Here is a 27,740-nt window from a genome sequence, read left to right on the forward strand (position 1 = left end):
TTATTTTATTACCGACTTTAAAATAATTTAACCATTTAATTTATTAGCTTTTTCAAGGAGTTTCACCTATTTGTACAAGTAACACTCTTATTTTATTACCTACGTTAAAATAATCATTTATTTAATTATGAAATCACATAATGTCATTAAACATTTTTAAATCATATGTTTTTAAATATCATTAAACATTTTTAAATCATACTTTTTTAAATATAATGAAATTGGAGGGAATACTTTTCATATAGCTATCCAACCTTACCTTACCTAGTTAATAGAAACTTTATTTTAATTAATAATATACAAAAATTAGTATATTAAATTTGGAAAAATAAAATTGGCTTCTTATTTTTTTATTAGTGGAATATATAAATTCGTTATAATCTGTGAAGCATAAAAACATTTCTTACATTTTGAAAATGTTTATATATAAAATTTATTTTCTAAAACGATATAATTAATTTAACATTAACATTAATGTTGATGTTTTAGCTAATAATTCATATACTTAAATTAATTTAAAAACCATATATATTATAGGAGATCAAATTTGTAAAAAAATTCATCCCAACAATAATCAACATTAATATTAAGTTTTCAAGGCACAAAGAAATAAAATTTCATGAAATGCACTCTTTTTAATGCAAAAATCTCAATAAAAAGTTTGAGTATAGAGAAATTTGATCCATGTAGATTCTTAATAAAATATATTTACATATACTTTATTGACAATATATTTTGTCATATTTTTTGCTATTTTATTTTTTATTACATACTCACCCTTCACCATTTTTTTAGTCAAAACAATATACGGAATCAACTTGTTTAGTATTGTTTTTTAATCAAGTTTTCAAGGTATAAAGAAATTAAATTTCTTGAAATGCACATTTTTTAGTGAAAATCTCAATAAAAAGTTTGAGTAGAAAGAAATTTGATCCATATAGATTCTTAATAGAATATCTTTACATGTACTTTATGTTGAGATTTTTCTATTTATTAATTTTTGGAAAAAATCTCATGTATGTGACAACAATAGGATTAGTTGCTATATTAGCTCCAATATTTTTTGAGGAGTTAATGCATCCTATATTTGTTGTGAGGGAATTTATGATTCAGTTTTATGCTGCAACTATAAGAAATGTAATCCCGTAGAGGATTGTGAGTGTGTGTAGAGAGTGTAGAGAAAATAGGGTGAGCTGAGAGTATGTGTGAAGAATTAAAATTATTATAATCTCTTGTTGAATAATAAGATTGCCGATGCCTCTATTCTGGTGGATGTAGCCCAGATTGGTTGGGTGAACCACGTTAAATCTGTGTGTTATGGTTTTGTGAATTTTAAATGTGTTTTGTATGTTTGTTTATTTTTATTTCCGCCGCGCATTGTTTGGTCTAACTAGTGGTATCAGAGCAGTGCAGCGGAAGCGTGGAGGGCCCATAACCTACAGGTCTTTGGTTGCGGAGCTGGTGCGTGTGACAGAGCTGCTGAAGGTGGAGTTTTGGCGATTGGCATAGTTTCGGTAGAGACAGTCGCGCCAATTTCTGACAGTGATTGGGTTGGCGCGTTTTATGTTGGAACAGACACGCCAATGGTGCGGATCTGAGTTTAATACTCGCGCCAAAGCGCCAGTATCCCGATTGGCGTAGAATCGACGGGTTTAAGCATGCCAATGTTTTGTCACTTATACCGTTTTTGCTTCGGCGCAGATCGTCTGCTATCAAGGAAGCACCAACGCGCCAAGTGAGGATCGCTTTGGTAAAACTACAATTTTGTTATTTGTTTTTTATTTGTAATCTGCAGTTTGTATAGCAGAGGGTTTGGCAGCATAGTAGAAGGCAAAAACATTTTTTGTTAGATATTAACTTTATTTATTAAGTTGGAATTGGAGATTCAGTTTGTTACAACATGGCAAAAACTTAAAGTGCTCATTTTGAGATCGAGAAGTTCAATGGCAAAAGTAACTTCAAAATCTGGAAAGTGAAGATGCATGATCTGCTTGTGCAACAAGGCGTGGCGAAGGCACTGTTAGGAAAATCCAATCAGCCTTACACCATGACAGATGATGAATGGAATGAATTGGATGGAAGAGCTTTGAGCAATAATTGACTGTGTTTGGCGGATGATGTTTTGTTTAACATCGTGTCAGAGAAAACTGCTACTGGTTTGTGGAAAAAGCTTGAGAAGCTGTACATGACAAAATCCTTGACCAATAGGATTCTTCTAAAGCGACAATTGTACACTCTATGCATGAAGGAAGGTACAACTACTACTGATCATTTGAATGTCTTTAATACTCTTCTGGTGCAATTGGAAAGTATATAAGTAAAATTTGAATAAGAAGGTAAAGCTATAACTTTATTATGCTCGTTGCCCAAGTCATGGGATCATTTTTTTACTTCTATAAGTCTAAGTATATCAAAAACCCTTGAATTTGATGATGTTTTTGGAGCTTTGTTGTCCGAAGAGACAAGGAAGAGGTCAAATTCAGAAACCTCTACATCAAAAGCAATGATGGCTAGAGGTCGTTCTAGAGAGAGACGCTCCAGTAAGCACAGCGACTCACGTTCAAATCAGGACATTTGAAGAAGGACTATTGGAAGAGACAGCAAGCATCCAAAGAAGACTCTTCAACAATGAAGCAAGAAGCAAACATGACAAATACAGGTTCGACATCCAAGACATATATGAGTGATGAAGTGTTATCAGTTGATTTGTCTAGTCATGATCAACATTGGCTGTTAGATTCTGGTGCACCAAATCACATGTGTAATCATAGGGAATGGTTTAAAACTTATAAACCAATCAATGATGGAGTAGTTTACATGGGAAATGATGTCACATGTAACATTGTGGGAATTGGAAGCATTCAACTTAAAATGTTTGATGGGACAAATAAAATTTTAACTGATGTAAGACATGTACTTGAACTAAGGAAAAACCTCATTTCATTAGAATACTGGACACAAATGGATATAAAACCTTTATTCAAGGTGGAGTAATGAAAATTTATAAAATAATTTTACTAGTAATGAAAGCAAAGAAGGTTGGAAATCTTTTTCAGTTAGAAGGAAGAACAGAATCAGATCATGTTTCTATAGTGTCTGAAAACGACAACAATTCTATTCATTTATGGCATCAAATGTTGGGCCATATGAGAAAAATAGGTTTAAAGATTTTATCTGATCGTAAGTTACTTCCTAGTCTAAAGTCTGTTAATTTAGATTTCTACAAACATTGTCTGTTTGGGAAACAAAGCAAGCAGAAGTTTAAAACTGGAAAACGTACTAGTAATGGAATCCTTGATTATATCCATTCTAATGTTTGGGGTCCATCTCCTATAACCTCATATGGCGTATCGTCATATTTTGTATCTTTTATTGATGATTTCTCTAGAAAAGTGTGGGTCTACATGTTAAAGAAGAAGTCTGATGTGTTTACTGTTTTCAAAAAGTTTAGAGCATTAGTTGAAAACATCACTGGAAGAACTATCAAATGTTTGAGAACTGACAATGGTGGTGAAATTACTTCAAAGGAATTTGATAATTATTGCAAGGAAGCTGGGATCGAAAGACATAAAACCACTGTGTATACTCCTCAGCAAAATGGAGTTGTTGAACGCATGAACAGAACTCTTTTAGAGAGAGCAAGAAGTATGTTGAGTAACGCCAATTTGCAGAAGGAATTGTGGATAGAAGCAATTGCTACAGCTTGCTATTTGATAAATCGATCACAATCAACTGCAATAGGATGCAAAATTCCTCAAGAGGTATCCAAAGGTCATCCTTGTGATTATTCTAAACTGAAAGTTTTTTGTTGTGATGCATATGCTCTACTTCCAAAAAATCAACGTTCTAAATTAGATCCTAATTCAAAAAGATATATCTTTGTTGGATATGGTGATGAGACTAAGGGATACAGATTGTGGGATCCTACTACTCACAAGATCATCATTAACAGAGATGTTAAATTCAATGAATCCTCACTTGAAAGTTCAAATGTAGATGATAAAGTGAAGGAGGATAATGTATCCAAGCTTCAACACATTTAGTTTGAAACTAGTCCAAATATTGATGATGTTCAAGATGAACATGGTTTAGATGTAAGTCATGAACAAGTTTCAGATGCAGGTCATGAACAAGTTTCAGATGTAGATTATGAACATGATTCAGATGTTGATCATGAAGAAGTTCCTACAGAAAATAATCAGCAAATTGTGGAATTACTAGAAACATCTTTAAGGAGGTCCACAAGAATTAAACGTCCTCCTAGAAGGTATGATGATTATGTTACTTTAGTTACTTTAACCGCTAATGATGATGAACCTTTGTGCTATCAGGAACCTATAGAAGGATCTAAAAGTGAAAAGTAGAAGGAAGCTATGAAGGACGAGATGATGGCATTACACAAGAATGACACATGGGATCTGGTAGAACTTCCTCAAGACAGAAAAATTGTGGGATGTAAATGGGTGTACAAATTGAAAAGGGGTGTTGATGGTTCAAAGGACAGGTACAAAGAAAGGCTGGTCGCGAAAGGGTTTTCTTAGAAAGCAGGCATTGATTTTCATGAGATATTTTCACCAGTTGTAAAAATTGTTTCAATTCAAATTGTATTAGCATTAGTTGCTTTACTTGATTTAGAATTACAGAAACTAGATGTTAAAACTGCATTTTTACATGGAGATTTAGATGAGGAAATTTACATGGAACAGCCGGAAGGGTTTGTTCAAGATCGCAACAAGAAATTTGTCTGCAGGCTCAAGAAATCATTGTATGGTTTGAAGCAATTGCCTCGACAATGGTAAAAGAAATTTGATTCTTTCATGTTGAGTCAAAATTATATAAGAAGTGAATATGATCATTGTGTTTACTTTAAGAAATTAAGTAATGGCATGTTCATTATCTTAGTGTTATATGTTGACGATATGCTTTTAGCAAGAAACAGCATAAAAGAGATCAGTAGGTTAAAGGCTCAGATGGCTAGGACATTTGATATGAAATATCTAGGAGCAGCAAGACAAATTTTGGGCATGGAGATTTTCAGAGACATGAGCAATGGTAAGTTGTGGCTATCACAACAGAAGTATATTGAGAAAATACTCTTGAGGTTTGGTATGAACAATGTGAGGCCTGTTTCAGTCCCTTTAGCTTCCCACTTTAAGCTTTCTTCAAGTTTATGTCCTAATACAAATGAAGAAAAGGAATATATGTCTCGAATTCCATATACCAATGTAGTAGGTTGTTTAATGTATGCGATGGTTTGTACTCGACCAGATATTTCACATGTAGTTGGGGTTGTCAGCAGGTATATCGAAAATCCAGGAAAAGAACATTGGTCAGAAGTGAAATGGGTGCTTCAGTATTTGAGAGGCAGAAGTGATTATTGTATCACTTATAACAGAAGTAGTGAATTTGTTTGCAGATATGTTGATTCCGATTTTGCTGGTGATTTGGATAAGGGAAGGTCAACTTCAGGGTATGTCTTTACTCTTGCAGGTGGAGCTATTAGCTGGATGTCAAAGCTACAAAATATTGTAGCTTTATCCACTACTGAAGCAGAATAAATAGCTGCTTCACATGCTTGCAAAGAAGCGGTTTGGTTGAAAGGTTTGATTGGTGAGTTTGGTAGGTTACAAGACAACATCAAGTTATTTTGTGATAGTCAAAGTGCAATTCATTTTGATAAGAATCCATCCTATCATAGTAAATCAAAGCATATACTATCAAGTACCATTTTGTAAGACAGGTTATCACTGAAAGGGGTGTTTCTCTTGAAAATGTGCATACGAAGGAAAACTATGCAGACATGTTCAGAAAACCAGTTTAGTTAGAGAAGCTACATTGGTGTCTGGCTTCTCTTGGCTTCCAGAAAAGATAAAAATAATAAATGAACAGGGTATCAGGCTAATTGTTGTCAACGTGGAGATTGTTGAGATTTTTCTGTTAATTAATTTTTGGAAAAAATCTCATGTATGTGACAACAATAGGATTAGTTGCTATATTAGCTCCAGTATTTTTTGAGGAGGAGTTAATGCATCCTATATTTGTTGTGAGGGAATTTATGATTCAGTTTTATGCTCCAACTATAAGAAATGTAATCTCGTAGAGGATCGTGAGTGTGTGTAGAGATTGTAGAGAAAATAGGGTGAGCTGAGTATGTGTGAAGAATTAAAATTGTTGTAATCTCTTGTTGAATAATAAGATTGTTGATGCCTCTGTTGTGGTGGACGTAGCACAGATTGGTTGGGTGAACCACGTTAAATCTGTGTGTTATGGTTTTGTGGTTTTTAAATGTGTTGCGTATGTTTATTTATCTTTATTTCCGCTGCGCATTGTTTGGTCTAACACTTTATTGACAATATATTTTCTCATATTTTTTGCTATTCTGTTTTCTATTTCACACTCACTCTTCACTGTTTTTGATTGAAATCAATATACCAAATCAACTTTTTTAGTTTTGTTCTTTAATCACTATAGTATATTATTCTCTATTGTAGCATTGCAAAAATCGGAAAAAATAATTAGAAATATATGTAGCCTGTTTTAAGGTTATTTTTCACAAATCATATAATCAACTAAACATATTGTCCACATAATCAATGTGCTAAACCATGTTCCTTTTTTTATATAAAATTTATTTAAAGCTTTATGATTCTTAAAACATGCATATTGTTAATTTGGTTACTATCTTTACAGAAAAATGAAAATTATAATGTAATAGAAACTTTGTTGGTCAAACTAATTTCTTAATAATTCTAAATCAAAGTATCTATCAAGAGTTCATAAAATCTGAGATGCTACAATATGTGTGTAAATTTCATAGCATCAATAGGATTTCTAACTTATTCCACAAAATGGATACAAAAAAGAATCCTAACCTTTGGGTGTATGTGAGTGAGCTACATGGATTAATTTGATGATGGAAGTGTAGGTAGGTCAAAAGTTCACTAATAAAGATGTTTATAGTGGATGCAAATTAAGCTAAAAAAAAGTTGCAATTATTGTTTGAATCCAATGGAATTTATTGTTGATCCATGTGGATATTGGTGGCCACCCGCCTATTCCCGATAGACCCCCTAGTGAGTTTCATTTATTTCCTTGTTCATTTCAGCGTTTATTATTTTTAGCAGTTTTTCGGGTCTTGAACTTTCGAAGCAGTTTTTACCTCGTAAACGACATTTTTTGGGGTCAGTGAAAGGCCCGTAACCATAGGTAAGGGCATGTGGCAAAAGCTATAGCAATCAAAGAGACCTTTCCAATAAGGTATCGTATGCACCAAATGGAGATAATATGATCAAGTGAAGGACCCGTGAAGTTGGTTGTCCAACTAACCCCAATGAGGCCCACAAACCCTTGGTGTTACATCTCCCGGGGTAAGGGTTTTGGTTGTTTAGGTTTTTCTCACGATTTATAATAGTATATAGGCCCTTGAGCCTCATTGTAACACATTTCAGAGGCATGTGGCTCACACATGTCTTCTCAGAGATAAGCTACCATCGCCTGAGCTATCTTATTTCCATTCTGTTTGTAAGTAGAGTTCAATATTTTTCTATTAATCAAATGAAGGGTTTTTATGTTGCATCTCTATGTTTATGTTTATATTTGTAAGTTGTTACACTCATGTTTAAGTTTGAATTAGTGGTATCAGAGTGGTTTTCTCTTTCTCTATTTCTCTTGGGATGTCCCCAACGAGGTCAGGGTATAACGAGATAGGGCTTGATATGGTTGAACGATTGTAAGATCAGCCTTGCAAAACTCGATGACCTCCCATGGAAGAAGAAAAGAAAGACAAAGGGGCAAGATATCCTTTCAAAATGTTTCTTGAGGAAGCCCTCGAGCTATGGAGGGATGCGATGATTTATAAATTTTCCTAGATCTTTCGACGATGACCCACAGGCGATGCATCTTCATCCATCAACCACTCTAGAGGTACCACCCCTTTTAAGGTGCAAGTTAACTTTGATATTCCCATATTTGAATGGCTGATAGATGCAGACGTCATAGATAAATGGTTAAATTTATTGGAAGGATATTTTTCTATTCATGACTTTTCTAATCGGAAAAATATTACTTTTGCACTTCTTAAAGCTGCCCCACACATCAAGGATTAGTGGGAAACCTCTTGTGAACAAAAGGACGAGAGTGAACCCTCACTATTTTCAGCCACACCCACTTGGAATTCTTTCTGAGACACCATCAAGGAATAATATTACTTTGTTGGGAGCTATCAAGACAAATACATAAAGTGTACACTATGACAGGGGAGGGACCAAGATGTGCTAGAGTTCACAAATACTTTCCATACCCTTCACACGAAGCTAAGTATCAAGGATACTTAGCAACATTTGGTGCTCAAGTACCGCAACTTTCTACAAAAGTTCATTCGGGACAAGATGGAGTCCTTGGACATCTCCTTGCTCGACACAACATATCAGTACACTATCAAGATTGAGCATAAGTTTAAATAGAATAAGAAAGACTCAGGATCTGTGAATCCAAAGAAAGGAAAAGGCACCCCAAAGTACAAAACAAAGTACCAAGCCAAGGCGAGGTTATCTAGGACAACCCACTAAAGTTGCAAGCAAAGAAAAACACCCCAAATATGAAGAAGGACATGAAAAAATGGTGTGAGTTCCATAAGAGCTCCACTTGCAATACAAGTGAGTGTGGGACCAGGTAGTCACTAGTCCCCAAGTTGAAGGCTTCCAAATCAGATGAAGGTTCCAACTCTGAATCGGATCCTGATAAGGGAACTCACAAAGGGGAGAAGATCATTGATGCAGAGCCCAGTGCCATCGTGGCCACCACGAAGATCCAAAAGTTTGAGCCTGAAGATCCATAAGAAGGGGAACGCTTCTTCCACTCACAGATGCGGGTGAAGGGTTCTCTGCTACAGTTCATTGTTGACAGCAGGAGCCAAAACAACCTCATGTCAGCAAAGGTCTTGAAGCGTCTTGGCCTAAAGACTATAGCACATCCACAATCATACACGATCAGGTGGCTGCACCAGAAATAAGATCTTCGTGTTATCCAACCACTATCCAACAGTGTTTCCATCCCTACAACATCAAACTCTTCATGGATGAGGTATTGTGTGAAGTTTCTCCTTTTGAATTTTGTGATGTATAGCTAGGACAGCCATACTTGTGGAAGAGACATGTTGTATATGAGTCTAGACCTTTCTCTGTGATTATTAATTTTGATAATAAGTTGTATAGGATACTAGAGGTAGCCCCACCTATGTGCATCTCTTTGATCACTGAAAAATGATGCAGTAAGATCATTTCCCATACTAGGAAATTTGCTTTCCTTATGATTTTCGCCTAGGGCAAGAAGAAGGTTGTGGCCACGGCTTTTAGGCAGGGCTAAACTACACAACAATAAAAAATGGACAAGGTCACCGAGGAGTGCAATGATATTTTCCCCTCACCCATAGGGATACATATGCACTGTGAGGTAAAGCACTCCATTTACCTAACCCCGAGCGTGCCACTGCCCGATGGACCAATATATCCACGCTACTTTCTAGAGAATGATGAGATCAAGAGGAAGATTCATGAACTATTGTATAAAGGGAAAATCAAAGCAAGCTCATCACCGTGTGGGAGCCTGATTGTATTAGTATGGAAGAAGGATGGGACCTAGAGGCTCTGTATTGATTATTAGGTGCTAAACAAGTGATCCAGGATTTTTTTGCTTATAGATGCATCAGAATTACATGTAGCATAACACTTAGAAACCATGGAACATAAGCATATAAAACAAAGGTAAAAATACATAATCACACATGAGATTCGATTACAAATTCATCCAATTTGGACTATGTCTTCGGGCCCTGCTAAATAGTGGGGAGCCCTTCATTCATTAAGTTACATAAAAAGAGATAAAAATACAAGAAAAATTATTTACAATCCTTATACCTCTAAGCTGGAAGATGGATGAACAATGGAGAGCCCAGCTTGAGAAACAGGAAGTACCACTAAAATCCTAGGGAAAAATCGTGTAAAAATGCCTATCCGAACATCCAATTCGGATAATTAGGTCTTCTGCACCTACTCGGAACCTCCATACTACTTAAGGTGATGTCCCAGCCTACTGCCAGGTCAGGGTCTACTGTGTGAAATGCTTGTAAACTATTTCGATGATCCCCTTTGCCTTCTTCCAACACAAATGACCTTTTATATAAGCATGACGACAAATCCCTCAATACCTGGGCAATTTCCAACCATAGACCAAGTTAAGCAAGCGAGAGTTTGCCAATATAGGTTCTCGGGCCCCTAAAGAGTACGTGGCAACAACCCTTACAAAACTCTTTACCTTACCTTGACAACTTTATCATTGTTAATAATACATCATCGTTTCCAATCAGTGATGAACCAAACCCATACAATAGGGTTTCTTCAATGTAATGGACCCATTGAGATTATGAAATATAACATATAAAGTATCATATCTGGGAACCCCATCGCAAATCACAATCAACACTTTTGCTCAGTGGATGTCAAAGTCCATATAAGTATGATAACAATGGACCCACCAGGGTTATGAAATACATTGTATAAAGTATCAGGTCGGCAGATTTTGGGTGATACCCCATTTGAATACTCCTACTTTGATCTGTGATTTTGATTTTATCGCATCGCAACTAGCTCTTCCGGGGGGCGATTCTTAACACTTGTTCCCCTCAAATCTGCGATATGCGATTATCGCATTGCAACGTAGCTAGGGCTTATTTTCCTTAATATGTTTCTTCTCGTTGCTGCGATATACGATATGTGGGACCAATGGAAGCTTGCCACTTGGTGCTTTCCCATTCACTGAGAGTGTCTATCATGTCACTCCTCGTGCCACCTGGACAAGTCAAATGTAAATCATGACTTGCTCTAACTTCTTCTTATGAACTCGGACTTAACTGTCATTCACACCATTGGAATCAAGATGATGGGCACTTCGATCCCATGCTAAGTTTATCCAAATTCTGGCACTTTGATTTTTGAGCCTTTTACCATGTCACTAGTAGTTTCTAAATATCCACCTGGATCAATCCTCTAGTATCCTCTTAGATCAATCCTCCCCACTAAGAGAAGCTTTTGGTCCTCTAAAAGCATTAAATAATCTACAACTGCTTTGTACATTGTCTGCACCATAAGTGTCATAACTGGTCATCCTTCCTTCTCCTTGAACTTTGTCCTTATGAGCCATAAGTGATGAGTTGGCACCTGCATCTCTTGCAAGCCTGTATTACAATATCTTATGAATTATATGTTTAGCTATATGACCAAAAATGAACTAAGCGTCTCATACTTGCCACAAAGTTTATAACACATACTCTGTGGTCAAGTTTACATAAAAATGGAAACAATACCCCATATATTAATACAAGGCCAAGCATCATTGTTGCTTCAAAAAGTGATGGAAAACACATCATCACTGCAACACATGATTTACAAAAATAAGGCCAAAAAATATTTTTGCTTCAACAAGTCATGGAAACACATCATCACTTGCACAATTTAAAATGCAACAAAAAATAAGGCCAAACATCATTTTTGTTGTAACAAGTGATGGAAAACACATCATCACTTTTATAGTTTAAAATGCGACACATGATTTGAAAAAATAAGGCCATGACATTCTACCACACCTAGAAGAACCATCTCTCACTTATCAAAGTGACTCAGTCATCTCCTTCTGGCACCTTCATTTGTCGAACAATTGATTCACTTGGTTCATGCACATATGCTTTGTCCTTGCGATGCAGCTCTTGATGAAGCCTCTAACATGTGGCTCCTTGATGATAACCTTTGTTGTAATAACTACAATAAGCCTTCTTCTTATAGATCTGCTTTACCTTCTTCTTTGCCTGTTGTTGAGAGGGTCTTTCACGCCTCATCCTTTTTCATGCTACTATTCTACTCCATCAGTCAACAAACACATGGTTATGCAATCCACAAAAACTGGAAGTTCTTCTATGCCATGATTTTCATTCATTACTAAGAATACTATTGTAATAAAAATGAACATTGGAATACCAAGACTTTTTATACCTTTTTTGTTGGTCCCTGGTATGATCATCAAAACGAGAGCTTTCCTCAGCTATTTCTCTTGATGTGTTCCCATAATCCTCTTTACTCGACGGTTTCAACAATGTCATGGAAGCTTTTGACATCTTTCAACATTTTCCTTCAGTGCACCCCAACCTTGTGAATCGAGGTCTTTGCTCAACCTCCAATGGCTGAGTTATGCCTTGGCTATTAACACCAAGTCCTTCTTCTTTCTTGTAACTCTTCTTGGTAAGGAGTCTCATGTTTTTCCCTGTAATGGGTACTTCCATAGTTCCAACAAAAATTATACTATGTGAAGATGAAACTGAAGAGAAATTAACATCTTTTATCTCCACTGTCGATTTGGAGAGAACTGAGGAGGGTTTCTCATCATCTATCCTCGATGGTTCGCTAGCTGTTTTGGTGCATTCCCCAACCTCCTTCCTAACATATCCAAGTCCTACCTGACGGGGTAATTCTTCTACTTTTATGGGGTTTATGATGTCATCGCCATTAATGTCAAGGCCCTTCCCCTCATACCCGATTCTCCTTAATAGTTTTGAGTCGATTCGTATTGTATGATTTTCAAAAATGGTGAAATCAACATCAGGAAAAATATAGGGAGTCAAAGAATTACTTTTTACCTCATGGGGGTCATGTTGTAGCTTTTTTGAGGCCTCATCCTTAGCTTGCAGTTGGCATAGTAACATCTATTTCTCCTTTTTCTCTTCTTGTAGTAGCCTTCTTAATTCAGCTTTTTCTTTTGGAAGTCTATGGTTAATCTCCCCATTCAAGGAAGGTGATGAATAAAATGCATAAGCACCGGAAGATGTGCATGATGCATCTCTCTCCTCCTTTCTTCTTTTATCATATGTTTCATACATAACGTACACCATTTTAGACATTTGCATAAAGGTCTCATGCATTTCTTTATCATTCTCCATGGCTGCACACTTGGTCACTTACATTCACAACAATTAACAATACTACTTCTCTTCCCAATCTTCTTCAACATCTTCCATGTATCCTCTTCGTGATGCACATCCTTGAGGCTTATTTTTGGTTAGCATACTCATGCAATTTGTATCAGCTAAGCCCTACTCTGATACCACTTGATCTAGAATTCTGATGCTTACAGTTGCATCAAAATTACATGTAACAGATCACTTAAAAACCATGGAACGTAAGCATATAAAACAAATATGAAAGGATATAATTATGCATGAGATCAACACACAAATATTTTATTATGTAGTTCATCCAATTTAGACTACATGTTCGGGCCCTGCTCAATAGTGGGGAGGCCTTCATTCATTAAGTGACATAAAAAGGGATAAAAATACAAAAAAACATTCTCTACAATCCTTATACCTCCAAGCTAGAAGATGGACAAAGAATGGAGAGCCTAGTTTTGGAAACAAGCAATACCACTGAAATCTTAGCGAAAAATCATACAAAAATGCCTACCTGAACACCCAATTCGGATAATTAGGCCTTCTACACCTCTTTGGTACCTCCCTACTACTCAAGGCGAGGTCCAGGTCTGCTGCCAAGTTAGGGCTTGTTGTGTTCAATGCTTCTGAACTATTCTGTTGATCCCCTCTACCTTCTTCTGACATAAATGGCATTTTATATAAGCATGATGACAAATCCCTCAATACCTGGGTAATTTCCAATGATAGACCATCTTAAGCAGGTAGGTTTGCCAACACAGGTTCTAGGGCCCTTGAATAGTACATGGAAACAACCATTACAAACATGGTGAAACTCTTTAACTATATTGACTAAGCATTTACCTTTCCTCAATGGCTTCATTGATGCTAATAATCTATCGGTGTTTCCAATTGACGATGAACCAAACCCATACAACCGGTGTTCTGTGACGCAGTGGACCCACGAAGAATATGAAATATAACATATAAAGTATCATATCTGGTCACCCCATCGCAAATCACAATCGGTGCTTTCCCTCAGCGGATATCAAATTCCATATAACTATGATAACTACGGACCCACTGAGGTTATGAAATACAGTGTATAAAATAGTAGGTCTGAAGCCCATTGTAAATTACAATAAATGGATGTCGGGTGATACCCAATTTGACTGCTCCCACTATGATATACGATTGTGATTTTATCGAATCACAGTTGGCTATGTCGGGGGTCAATTCTTAACACTTGTTCCCCTCTGATCCTCAATATGGGATTATCACATCGCAACTTAGATAGGGCCAATTTTCCTTAATTTGTTTCTTCCCCTTGCTGTAATATGTGGGACCAATGGCAGCCTACCATTTGGAGCTTTGCTATTCATTGAGAGTGTCTACCACATCACTCCTCTTGCAACCTAGACAAGTCAAGCATAAATTTTTAATTTCTCTAACTTCTTCGTATGAACTCATATTTGAGTGGCGTTCACACCGCTGGAATCAAGATGACGAGCTCTTTGATCTAATGCTATGTTTATCCATATTCTACCACTTTGAGTTTTGAGCCCTCTACCAGGCTCCTGGTACTTTCTGAACATCTACCTGGATCAATCCTCCAAGATCCTCCTAGATCAATCTTCCTGGATCCTCCTGGATCAAAAATATCAATGTCTCAAATAGGTACCCAATCCCATGGATTAATGACCTTCTAGACTAGCTCAAGGGGGCTAAATAATTCAACAATATTTGCTTAATGTCAGGTTATCACTAGGTGCCTATTTAGCCCTCTGATGTGTGGAAGACTACCTTCAAATATGAGGAGGAACTTTTTGAATGGTTGTTTATGTCGTTCGGATTAACGAATGCCCCTCAACCTTCATGAGGCTGATGGATGATATCCTGCAACCCTTCACCAATGCATTCATGGTGGTGTATTTAGATGACATCTTGATCTTCATCTAGAGTTGGAAAGATCACCTCCACCATATTCGATAGGTCTTTCAAACCCTGTGCCAACACAAGTTGCGTGCTAACTTGGAGAAATGCACTTTTGGCCTAACCTAGGTTCAATATCTAGGGTACATCATTGATGAGCAGGGTGTACATGTGGACCCATCTAAGATACAAGTCATTCAGGATTGGCAAACCCCAACCACTTGATCTGGGATCTGTTAGCTACCTGAATTATCCAAGATCTTTTACTTTTGTGATGTTTTTAGAATTTCATTTAAAACAACATAAAAGAACCACATGTGCATGCTTAAACAAGAGGGAACATGACAACGATCAACAAATCAAGAACATGATACATTTGATAATGGATTTCATCTAGTGTGGACTACGCCTCCGAGCTCGATGTCAAGATGGTGGAGGCCGCTTCATATATTGCTGGAAATGATGATGATGTACATGGAGTACTCTTTTTCATAGCAAGGACATACACCCTCAAAAAAGAGTGGCTTGTCTCTCCATGAGACATTCCTCTTACACAAATTGTCACTCAAGAAGGTTTCCTCTCAGTATGACAACTTGACATGATCTCAAGCAATGTGTCTATGAGTATCCCTTCAACATATTTAAACACCGATCTCAACAACAATACATAGCAATAAAGTCTAAATACATCTCACATAACATCAAAATGGAAACAAACATGATACATCATCTCAGCAATTATGAAGGAAAAATTTACATGATTGATTCATGTACCTTCACCTCTGAATTTGACCAAACAATTGAAGGTGCAACTGCAAAAACTGACTGCACACTAAATTTCTATCATCAAGCAGTGTAAAATTGACTATCCATTTATCGAATTTTGACACCGTCAAAATATGTGCCTTTGGGAATCTCTTAGATTCCTCGTGACTCTCCAAATATTTTGTTCTCTGGGCCAGCTGGAGATCTGCAACGCAGGTCACAAATCTAATCTTGCCATCATGATCCTTGTGATATTTTGAGACTTTTGAGTGTAAACTCAGCTGCATTTTGAGTCTGTCGATTTTTAGCATCCAAGGAATCTGGAAGATTCCCTCAAGATTCTTTAATGATACTTCTCTACTGGGAGTCTAAAAATATGCTACTCAAATGGTGATTCTAATTTCACCATCGTGTTCCTTGTGAAATTCTAGTGGAAATGACTATAAAATTAATATCATTTTGGCGAAATAAAAATTTACCTCCCCGGAGAATCTTTCAGGCATAAAAAATACTCTTTGTAAGGTTCGTCTCAAAAAGTGTGCCATCAATCTACCTCCTAGAACTACATCATGGTTCTGCACTGCTCAAAATTTCATAGTTTGGGTTTCGCACCCACTCATGGCTCCATTAGCCTCTGAATTCCTCTAATTTTCCTTAACGCTCCCTCCTCGTCGAATTAAAAGGCGACTTTAATATAAATCGTTGGTAGACTTACTGACGATGAGTCTTTGGCTCAGTGGTTATTTCAGGTGGTTTGTTGCCAAGGGGTTTGGGGATCAAATCTCACCCCTTCCAAAGTCGGCGCGTGTTTATTACTTTTAAAACATTGTAACCATTTGTTGGCGGATATATACATGATTTACAACGTGATAACCATTTGTTTGGTTTTTTAGTGTTGTTTTGTTTTGTGTGCAGGCGGGCTGAACAGACTAGTTGGGCAGGTTCAAGACCCATCACCTCTGACTGTGATAAGTGGCACATGTTGGGGCAACGTTCGCCAACAAGCCGCCCACCCAATATACAACGTAGAGAGTTGGTGTATTAGGTGATGTGGGAGGCGGGGTTTATGGCATGCCCCCAATCTATCTATATCTATATATATATATATATATATATATATATATATATATATATATATATATATATATATATATATATATATCTATATATATATATATATATATATAGATATATATATATATATATATATATATATATATATATATATATATATATAGATATATCTATATATATATATATATATATATATATATATATATATATATATATATATATATATATATATCTACATATATATAGATATATATATCGAATAGTGATTTTTTCAATTTGACCGAAACTAAGGGTCATTACAAAAATTAAGTGTTCTACATTGTTTCCCATTCTCGAGAGCCAAATTTCATGTCCTGGACTTGGTCAATTCTTAGTACCATTAAACCTGGCCCACATGCCCCCTTTGACTGAAAATTTGACTAGCTCTATCTCCCTCATACGAACTCAGATTTGAGTGTCGTTCACACCATTGGAGTCAAGGCGACGAGCAGTTCTCTCTGGTCATGTTTCAAGAGAAATATGACCACTTTTAATTTTGACAATTTCTTATCCCTCTTGGACTTTTGCATGTGTACTAGAGCCACATGGATCACCACTATAACAAAGCTCCGTAGATTTTTGGGTCTTGCCAATTTCTACTGTAGGTTCATGTTGGGGTTCTCTCATATCACTTGGCCTTTGAGTCAAGTCACTAAGGGTGGAGCGAAAGAAAAAAAACTTTGGTCGGAAAACCAATAACAAGTGTTCTCTGAGTTGGAGAATTTCCTTTGTTCTACACCAATTCTCACATTACCAAACATGTAACAACCATTTGAGATTGAGACGGATGCCTCTGACTATTTTATTGGTGTGGTTCTAACTCATCATGGGCATCTAGTGGCTTACCACAGTGAGAAACTTTCAGACACAGTTTGAAAGTACCCCACTTACGACAAAGAAATGTATTCCATTGTGCAAGTATACCATCAATGGAAGCATTACATTATGGGGAAAGAAGCAGTCATCCACATAGACCACTGACCTCTACAATTCATAAAGACACAAAGGAAGTTGCTGAACAACTGCCATAAGAAATGGTCCACCTATTTGCAATAGTTCCATTTGAACATTAAACAACACCAATAATGTTGATGATTTCCTCAGTTGACCACCGATCATCGCGCTAATCACTATGCTCAACTCTTGTGGGCACAAGACATCGGGGTCACCGCATCTTTACAAGATTGATCCAGAATTTGGCAGCGTATAACAGAGACTCCTGGAAGGGAAGAAAGTTCTAAATTTTCACCTTTAGGATGCACTATTATGCCACCTAGGACACATCTATGTTCCTTCACATGAGTATGCCAAGATGATTTGAGAGGCACACTACAGTCGAGTCACTAGACATTTCGAAGTAGGGAAAATAATGGTGATATTGCAGAAGTATTTTTATTTTCCAAATTCGTTAAGATGTTAGGAAGTAAATTAGGTCCTACACTGCCTACACCATTGCTAAACCAACCATCAAGAATCAAATCATGTATACTCCTCTACCTACTGCTCGCTAGCCTTGGGAACCTCTCTCCATGGATTACATGTCGGGCCTTCCTTCTACTAAGCTCAACAACAATTTCATTTTTGTGGTTGTCGATAGATTCTCTAAGATGACCATCATGGCGGCTTGGAAGAAGATTATCACACTAGAGGCCACTGCTAATATCTTCTTTGGGGGAGTATGGGTACACTTTGGGATCCCATAGTCCATTGTCTCAAATTACGACAATAGATTCATGAGTTCATTTTCATCAAGTCTCTAGTCGATGCTCGATACAAAACTTACTAAGTCCACGGATTTCAATTCCCAGAAAGATGGTCAAACAGAGGTTTTCAACAGGATGATCATACACATTCTGCGCATGTACAACTTGAAGCATCCATGAACGTGGGATGAAATTCTCCCCTATGTCCAACACAGCTACAAAAGATCTCTCCATAGCTCAATAGGCCACAACCCTTTTTAGGTATGGCTGGGATTTTAGCCACTATGCCCCATTGATGTGGCCATACCATTTGCATCCACTCAGGTAGATACAAGTCACGTTCAGTCTGAAGTTGAAAGGGCTAACAACTTCATTGAGCGCATTCAACACATCTGCTAGTAGGTCAAAGATATATTTGATAGACCCAAAGCTAAGTACAAGAAGCACTATGATCAACATCAAGTATTGCATAGGTTCCATGTCGGCGACAAAGTTTGGCTACATTTTCGGAAGGAGCACCTTGCTGGAGCCCACCGCGAGCTTTGTCCACTATGATATGGACCATATGCCATCACCAAGGTTGTCGGTGACAATGCCTTTGAGCTCAACATCCCAACGTTCCTTGGTCTACACCCAGTGTTCATTGTAGATCGCCTTCGGCTAGACTTTCCACCATTGTTGAACACACCTAACATTGCAGAACAACTCACACCAGCAGAGCTCAACCCGTACTGCATGGAATAGGCCAAAATGGATCAGATCATGGAGACATAGATGAAGAACGCTCGCCAATAGAGGATAGAACTATATGGAGTTGTCAAACAAAGCCAACTCCTTCACTAGGGCAAGTGGTTAACTAGGGACCAAGTTCAATAGAAATTTCCTCACCTCATGGAGGCTCTTCACGCAATGGGGTACATTGCTTACTAAGTTGGGAGGAATGATCTAGGTGGATATTGGTTACCAACAGCCTATTACACCTAGACCCCCAGTCAGTTTCATTATTTCCTTTTTCATTTCATCATTTACTATTTTTAGCAGTTTTTCGGGTCTTCAACTTCTAGAGAAGTTTTGACGCACTAAACGACATTTTTTTTTGTGTCTACGGCAGGACCATAGCCATAGGCAAGGGCCTAAGGCGAAACATGTAGTACTTAGGGAGACCATTCCAAAAAGGTATCATACACACCAAACATAGAGAATATGACCAAGTTAGGACCCCAGGATGTTGGCTGCCCAACTAACCCGAACGGGGCCCACAAATTATTGGTGTTACATCTCCTGGGGTTACGATTTTTATTATTTAGGTTTTTCTCATGTTTTCCAATAATAAATAGGCCCTTAGGCCTCATCGTAACACAGTTCAGAGGCATGTATCCACCACATCTCTTCTCAGATATAAGCTACCATTGCTTGAGCTATCTTATTTCCATTTTGTTTGTAAGCGTAGTTCAATATTTTTCTATTAATGAAATGAAGTGCTTTTCTGTTGCATCTATGTGTTTATGATTATATCTATAAGTTTTTCTGTTCATGTTTAAGTTCAAAACAGTTGTACACTATGACCCATTTTTTAATGCTTGTGTTAATATTATGACAATTGAATTTATGATATGAAATTTTATGCATGAATGTTACATTTGCAGTTCTTTATGTATGTTTTGTTGACAATTGAATTAGTTCAAAATCTAATTAAGATTTACTGTCTAATTAGAACTCAAACAAATTTGGAGACATAATTCTATTTTGTTGTGTATATTTTAAGGGGTTTTGTAATCATGGCATGTGCTAAAGATCTATTGATCATGCATATGATTTTTTTCTTTTATTGCCAATAAGTAGGTATTCTAAATTCATACATACTTTCATGCAAATATATCATAAATGACTAAAAAAAAAATTTAATATAAAAAAATACTAATAAAAATAACAATAAAAAAGTCTAATATAATTATAATATACTAATTATTTTCGCAATTAATTAAAATCATAATTCAACTTAATCTATAACTATTTTATCCTTGTATGGGGTGAATATCAAGAGGGAATGAGGGCAAGGGTGGTTGTCATCCCACCTGACCAAAGGCTAGGACCAAGGGACATGGAAAAATGCTCCTCTAAAAGATCTATTGTCCTATTCATTCAATATGTGTACCTTCAATCCAACTATACACACAACAAAAGTTATGTATTTGTACATGAGTTGTATACCCTCATTTCTATCACCAATCAAGTTCCAGCTCATGCAGTTCCATTGCAAGAAAGGATTTTTTACCCATGGCTCAAATCCTACATTTTCATTTTGAGATTGATCTTTATTAAATTGGAGAGAAGGGAAACCTTGTATTTGAGCCTACGAGGAATATGAATAGGTATAGATGTTGCTATCCATAGCCATTCTTTGTCATGAATCAAATTTCTAAAAGGCTACTTTCTAAATTGGAATCTAGGTTAATTCAAGGATGTTGCTCCACTACAGTATACAACATCACAAAGAAATTACTAATCCTTATATTCTACATAGAATTTTTATCTTATAATACCCAGTGTCCTCGTACAACTTGGTTATCTCTTCAGTGTTTCTAGTGCTCAGGCCCTCTTGTATTCAATCCCCCCAACCCTGCTCATGCATGCATCCACAAGTTGTAGACTCCTTGGTTTCTATTTGGGTTATTCTCCCTTCTCATACCCAGCCCTCCCATTATTTGGCCCCTTTGTACCTCCTTTGTGTATCTCCACCTTCATCCTTTGTTTGCTCCATCACGTTGCATGTTCCTTCATTCACGGTATTTCAAAGCTGACTCTTTATTAGGGTTGTTCTTGTCTATTTTTCTCTAGCGCATACCCATTAGAGAAATTTTGAGGTATAAAATGGGCCTACTAATGAATATTATATAGAATGATAATGGAAATAAAAAAATAATATTATATTACCGCATCAACGTTTGGAGAGAAAAAAGAAAATCTACTTTTTCAACTCGTATTTTCAACTTAACTCCCTATGATTTTACTAAAATTTTGAGTGGGAGAACTTGTTGGATGCAAAACTTAATTTTTCATCCAAGGAGTACCCATGTTGCACACTTTAGATGGGCCCTACTACATGAAAAATGTGAAATACAAGAAAAGTATGTTATGGGAATCATGTTTTTTCATGTATTTCACATTTATCGTATAGTAGGGTCCATCGAAAGAATGAAACATGGACACTCTTTCGATGCAAAATTAAATTCCACATCAAAATATTTCTCCCATTCGGAATTTGAGTAAAACTATAGCGAGATAAGTTGAAAATATGAGTTGAATATATATATGTATATATAGATTTACCTGTTTAGTCCAAAAATGGTGAATCATCCCCCATGGTTGACATCATCATATTCAATCCTATTGGTTCTTATAAAGTTTATTTTTTTGTACATTTTTGTTTTGATGCCCATTTTTTACTTCAAAATTTCTCTAATGTTTATTTTTCCATTCCCCTTATGTTATTTTCTGCCAATCAAGTTATTGGTTGTTCCTTTTGTTGTGATGACTCTCCTCATGATGCTTGTGTTATGTGGTGATATTCTTGATTCTCTAAATCCCTATTTCCTTTTTGTTTTTTCTTAGGCCTTTCCTCTCCTCTAACCATTCTTCCAGGCCTCATTAGTAGGATTACGTTCATAGGGGAACCACCTATTATCAAGAGCATGTTGGCAAGGGTGGTACAAGTATGCATCGCCATCTAGAGGAAGCCCCCTCTCACTTAAGTATACTCACATTAGGGCCTATTCAAGAAGAGTTCATCCATGGTAAGGGAGAGGCTTCCATTCATGTGCTACACATTTCATATACAAAGGTTCTTACTACTTTAAAGGATTTTATTCTAGACATACGGCATGCTAAACATCAATTTAATCAATATATGCAGATAATTGATCTCCACTGGCGCATGAAGATTTATGTGGGAGCATTAATTAGGTCATTTTGTTTAAAACCCAAAGGGGACTTGTAAATTATAAATAGAGACCTCACTTTACTCCTTTTTATACGAATTAGACTTAGGAGGATTTATGGGCCAAACATCATGATTCTAGAGGGATTTGGAATGTCAAGTTGTTAAGATATTTTGGGAATTAGCCAGGTAGGAATTTCTAAATATTGACCATTGTCTAGTCCGTCAGAAGACATTTGTTGACAAATGTCAAAAACTCTTTCTTTTTCTTTCAGAATATTTCTCTCAATGAAGATTATATATGTGTGTTATATGTACTATGAGAAAACGAGATTAAGCACCAAAATAATCAGCTCGAGAACAAAATAAATCTTGAAGAATGATCATTTGAATTTCCTTTGCAATTGCTCCTTCTGAATTTAATAGAAACTGTATGATACATGTTTTTTATTCCCTTTCCAAATGTATAATAAAATTCCTGTCAGTAGCAGAATATAAATTCTATTGCTAGAGAATGAAAGGCTAAGAGGTGAATGTTGTGACAAAGGACTGTTGGTTCAGGAGTGTTAAGATGACATCATCCTAAGGAAATTCCATGCCAACACTTTTGGATATCCTCTTGAGAGTAGGGAATGACTGTGTCTAAAAATATAGCTAATTCTCTTAACATTGAGTTAATTTCCATTGCTTGAATATGTAATAGAGGTATTGGTGTATCATCAATGAATAAGGAATACATGGTGTTCATGCTTTAAATATTGCATCTCAGGCAGAGCACAAGAAAGGAGGCATGTATAAAAGAGTTATTAATATCATAGTGGCTATATGCTACAACCCTCAATGCTTTAAATAGAGAGCTATGCCTTAGACAAGGTGTTGCGGTCATGCCTCCAAATATATTAATTATGTAATGTTGTGCCACAACTGTGAAGCTCAATTCATTTTCCTGTAAGCCTAATTTTGAAGACTATTTGGGCTTTGACTAATTAGTGGTTAGGACAAAGTGGATTTCTCTCGACAAAGGTCTTGACTAAGCACAACGAAGCTAAGCACAAGGGAAGTATGGTTGGGTTTTGGGTTCAATACAAAGATAAATTATAAAGAAAGGGAAGGTGAAAATAGCTACTTTTGACCGAGGAAGTGTTAAATAGGGCCAACCTCACTAACCTCGAATGGGTCAGTCAACCAACCTTCCAACGAAGTAGTTGTGCTAGTGAATGGAAGTGCATGGAAAGGGAAAAGGTTGAACTTCGATGAATATAGAGTTTGATGATAGTGTGATCATTGTGTGATGAATAAAGTGCCAGGTGTATAATTGAAATAAGTATTGGCTCTATAAATTTTTAAATCAGTGTGAGGATCACATATGGACATTAATGGTTTTCTTTAAGAGTGGTGTTAAAAATAAAATATGTACCCTCCAAAAAAGACCAATGGTCAACTACATTGTTTAGTTTGGATGTGTGGTTTCAGGGTTAGCTAAGCCTTGTAAACATATATTGATATACGAAGGTTCCTAAAAGGGAGTTCCCACTACACAAAATTATTTTAAGAGTTGGAAATTGAAACGAAGGATCTCACATTTTGATGGGAAACTTCATTTGGTACTTTATATAACTGGGATTCATGTAGTGGAAGGAGGATATTGGGAAAATTAAGCAGGCTACCAAAGAGGCCTCCATTATTTGTGGTATCAGAGCATAATATCACTTTTGAAATTGAAGGAGAAGGGGATTGAAGCTCTAATATTTCCAATAGGAGATTGAGAAGGATTTTAATTGTAGAAAATACTCAAGATGATAGGGATCCTAGAAGAAGAGAATATCTCTCAAGGAAAATAAGCACAATTGAGTGGATTTTATACTCACTAACTAAAGAGAATATGCAAAACTTGAGAGGTAATGATTTTTTTTTTTTTTTAATGATGAATCTCAATTCGATAATTTTGTAACAAAAATATTAAGAAGGCAAGTGATACAAAGAAAACTAATTGATTTTACATAGAGGATAAGAGAAGCTCAAAAGAAATAGGAGATATGAAAAGGAAGCTTCCCAAGAGAAGGAAAATTGTACAAGACTCTGAAAGGGAATGAGTATGGGAGCACACATGAAGAGGATTATTCAGAAGCAGAGGTCACATAGATGAAGAAATTTCTAGCAAGGAGAAAAGCTAGAAGTAGAGGAGCGAACCTCAGAGAAGTGAAGAGTTGGAAGAGATCGTGAGGAGAAACCTTGGTAGGTAACAAGTCTTTTAGTTTGTTTAATTTAGGAAATAAAGCTAATAATTATGGGTACAAACAGATGTGGATGGCATAACTATATCCAAAAAGAGTTCTAAAGTATTAGTATAATTCTCAGAGGATGTGGCATAAAATCCTTGCAGCAAGAAGGGTTGCAGAAGAAGAAAACCTAGTTGGGGTTGGAAAGTGAAGAGGGATAAGAAGAGGTCCTTAAGATAAGAAACGCTAAAGAGATTTGAAGGTGTGAGAAAGGTAGAGTAGCCATAGAGGAGCCAAGAGTGCTAAAAACAGTTCCAGAGGAAGGGACAAAGGGAATACCATTAGCCCAAGTTGAGGCAAAATAGGTGAGGTGTTCATGTAACAAGTAATGGAAGCTCACATGAAGGGAGGAAAGGAGATGGCTTCTGATGACCATACTTGAGGTTCAAAGAGAAGCCACAACAGAGGAAAAAGGGATGCCATGAGAAATGGCATGGGAAGGAAATTCATCCTAGTGGAATTTGATAAGGAGATCGATGAGTTGAAGGAGATACTAAATTTAGTGAAAATTTTGTTGGAATCAGAAGACCAGAGGTGGAGATGAAACATGGGGAGGAGGTTCAAATTACTTGCCAGGCAGAAGAGTTTTAAGAGGAAAATCACTAAATATAGAAATCTTTTGAGGAAACACCTATTGAATGTAAAACTCAGATAAGAGAAGCTAAGAGAAGTTAAGCCTATGGATGAAGAAGTTTGTTGTTTTGAAGCAGAGTAAGGCACAACCCTTAGAGGGGAACAAGGTTGTAAAGAGAGACTATTTGTGAGTATCCTAGATTATCTGGAAGGTGCAAAGCAATAGAGGGTGTTGCAAATAAAGGATTCTAATGAGGAATTAATCAAATGTCTCATGGAATGTAAAGAAGCTTATGGAAAAAATATTATGGCAGGAGCATTAGAAAAGGCTCAAGAGCCTCACATTTTTAAAACTAATCAGTATTGTATATGTGTAGGTCTTAAAGGTAGAAAACTATTGCAAGTTTCCACAAAGGAGGAGGAGACTCTCAAATTTCACTTAAGAGGCAATGGCTAAAAAGAATCCATAGGAAAATTTTGAAGTATGATGCTCATAGAGAATAATAAGGGAATGAAGTTGTCAGAGGAATTATAGTAGAATACTTTGTTCATTTCCTTATTAATCTCTATGAGCATCATACTTCAAAATTTTCCTATGGATTCTTTTTAGCCATTGCCTCTTAAGTGAAATTTGAGAGTCTATGGAATATAATGAGCAATTTTACATGGTGTTTGCAAGAACAACTCATGGTAGTTTTGATAGCTTGGCGGAAGAATGCAGTTCCCTAGAAAGAAGAATAAAAAACTAGAGGGAACGTATTTAATACACAAAATTGGAGTTGAATGAAGGAGTAGCTTAAAACTGTTATCAAAAAACTAAGGAGTAAGTGGATAAGGTATTTATAACTCTTACATAAGAGGAATCCAATGAGTAAAGACTAGATCTAAAGGAAAATTCAACTATGGAACCTCATACTTTTAATTGTAATGAGTTGGGTATGGATGAAGGTTTCTAAAATGGTGGAGGAAAACCATTTATGGTTGTAAAAAAAGTGGAGAGAGTACCTTCCTAATGCATGGAAGGAATATAGGATTTTCAATCCATCCTCAAACATAATTAAACTATATTGTCCCAATAATGTAACCATATAATTTAGGAGGAGTGAGTGTTGGAAGTAGTATAAGAGGCTAGGTAGCCATTTGTTTTAAAAATGGTGAATTTTATATTAATGTACATTTTTCAGGGGACAAGAATGGATAACAAATGTTAAGGGAGAATGAGCATGATTGATTTCTCCAAGGAAGCAAAATTGAAGAGGCGGATGGTGGAAAATATTTAAGAAAGGACAAGGTAGAGTCCCAAATGTAGAGACAAGGTAGAGTAGAGCCAAGAGTACCTTGCAAAGAAACCTCATAAATGACCATGGCACTTATTACTCATAAAAAATGTGGAGAAAAAAATTGAGTTCCTATTGAGACAAGGGAGGAGGTTTAATTACACCTAGAATTCCACCAAGAAGAAAACGCTAAATGGTCATGGAATGTAGCCATATGGAAGTAGCTTCAGAAGGATTTTTTGGTTCTGGAAGATAACCATAATACAAAGGGAATGAATTTTTACCGGAACATGACAAAGGGAGGTTTCAAGAAACAACAATGGAGGTAAGTTCTAACTAACTATAAAGATCTTGTTGCTAAAATGAAGAGGACAACATTGGTTTGCGAAGACCATTAGGGGGAAGTTGATGAAGATAAAGGTCAATATTTAAATTAAATTCTCATGAGGAGTGATGAATATAGTTTAGAATTAATAATGGATCTAAAATCCTATGAGGAGAGGCTAGTGAATCAGATGATCAACATCCAACATGCAAATTTTGAGCTAAAGAAGGATGACAACAAGACCAACTTCGAGGATGAAGTTGATAATATGTGGATAATTATACAAAAATTCTCCACTAGTGTGTGTAAATAGAGGATAACAACAACTCGAAACAAGGAGCAAATGATTGTCAAGGATTTCCTCGACAAAGACAGTGGCATACTATAGAATCATGTGTAGGATCCTCACAGATTGAAACCAAGTTTAGAAAAACAAGATATCCATGAATATTAGTAACAACAAAATTTTTCTTGGGATCCTAGAGGATTCAACCCCTTGAATACATTTGACTAGGTCATTGAACTTTTTCCATCTAGGGATTTGATGCAGGAGAATCAATCAGGTCATTTTGTTTAAAACCTAAAGGGGTCATGTAAATTTTAGATAGTGGCCAACTTTATTCCATTTATGTATGAATTAGAATTAGGAGGATTTCTAGGCCAAGTCTCCTCATTGTAGAGGGATCTAGACTGTTAAGTTAGAATATTTTTGGAATTGGCTAATTAGGCCTTTCTAAATATTGACAAATGTCTCGCGTGGGTTGGAAAAACTTGTGGATAGATGTCTAAAACACTTTTATTCTGTTAGGATATTTATCTCAAATAGTATTATAGATATGTGTGTGGCATATGTATTGTGAGAGAAC

This window comes from Pinus tabuliformis, chromosome 8 (genome assembly GCF_031772625.1).
Source record: "Pinus tabuliformis cultivar Carrire ecotype Pingquan chromosome 8, CPIR1, whole genome shotgun sequence".
In the NCBI taxonomy this organism is placed as follows: Eukaryota; Viridiplantae; Streptophyta; class Pinopsida; order Pinales; family Pinaceae; genus Pinus; species Pinus tabuliformis.